Here is a 1,332-nt window from a genome sequence, read left to right as displayed (position 1 = left end):
TGTTTTCAGAAAGATAAAAATCTAGTCTTCTAGAAACCTGGGTAAAAGAGGAGCATCATATATAACAATAGGTGTGTGCTTGTGGATAGTGTTGAGGTATAAACTACAGTGGTGGAGAAAAGACAGAAGTATAGACGTATAGGTGCAGAAACCTATATTCAAAGATGCCTGGAAACATAGGCAACATCATGTGCCCCTTCTTATGCAGATTCATTCCATTCTCAATAAATAAAAAAAACTTCATTCCAGTTGTGGATTACTTCTCTTTAAGAAGTTGGTCAGTGAAGTTCCATAGACAACCCCCTTAAACAATACAGACTATTTCCATTGCCCTTGACCACCGTTTAGAATTAGAGGACAAAGTTCTATTGATAAACATATCAGAAGCCTGATTCATAGGGTATGACTTACTAGGAAGCTTCAACCCTAATGGCTAGTTTTCATGATGCTGAAAGTTCCATGAAAGAGAAAGTGATCAACAGTATTACCCAGCTGCAAACTCTGTGAATTACAATGCAATAGCCCGTCCAGATATGCCCACTATTGGAACAATGGAAGGAATGTTTTGGGGGTAACCAACTGCTTTAAGGATTTAAGGACTGCTCCACAAAATGGAGCTAGTGCCTTGCAATACAAATTGAGACAATAACCCTTGGCTGGGTGGGGCATAAGCCCATTGAGAGAATCTTTTACTATTATTCTGCTAAATGGACATAGTCCTAGAGTGTTCAACATGCACAGAAAAAGGGACTATGGGCTTCTCATCCCTAAGTGGGATATCTGTACAAAATTGCTTCCTTACAAGGCTCAGAGATCATCAAATAAGAAAAAAAACTATAAGAACCAAAGCTGAGCTGCTACAAGGCAGCTTTGACTGAATGTAGCATGGTTATTGCACAAATGGCCTTTCAAAAGTTGTGCCTGTATACCGATAACAACTGCAAGTCAATTAAAACAATGTGTCTTCTGTAGCCTAATACAGTAGTCTACTTGAGACCTGTAATTGATAAGGATTTAGTTAACCCTTGAAAAGTTGTATGTTAAAATGTGTGTACACACACTTCTCAAGGTTTTGAAACAAATAATCTGGTTGTGGAGCCAAGGATAAAAGCATTAAACATCCTTCATCTTATAATTCTAAAATGAATTCCAAATTAGAATTTTAAATTTATGAATACCTATAGTGGTTATGAATAAAAATATTGATACGCTTCATAATGTTTGCATTTTGAATTAAAATTGTTACAAACAGAAATCATTTATACCCCAAAATTGAGCAAAACAGCAGCAACCATATCCTCCTTTACAGCTTTGGTAACAACCCTGGCTTCA

The sequence above is a fragment of the Microtus ochrogaster genome, linkage group LG5 (genome assembly GCF_000317375.1).
Source record: "Microtus ochrogaster isolate Prairie Vole_2 linkage group LG5, MicOch1.0, whole genome shotgun sequence".
Classification (NCBI taxonomy): domain Eukaryota; kingdom Metazoa; phylum Chordata; class Mammalia; order Rodentia; family Cricetidae; genus Microtus; species Microtus ochrogaster.
Note: the sequence above shows the minus strand (reverse complement) of the source record.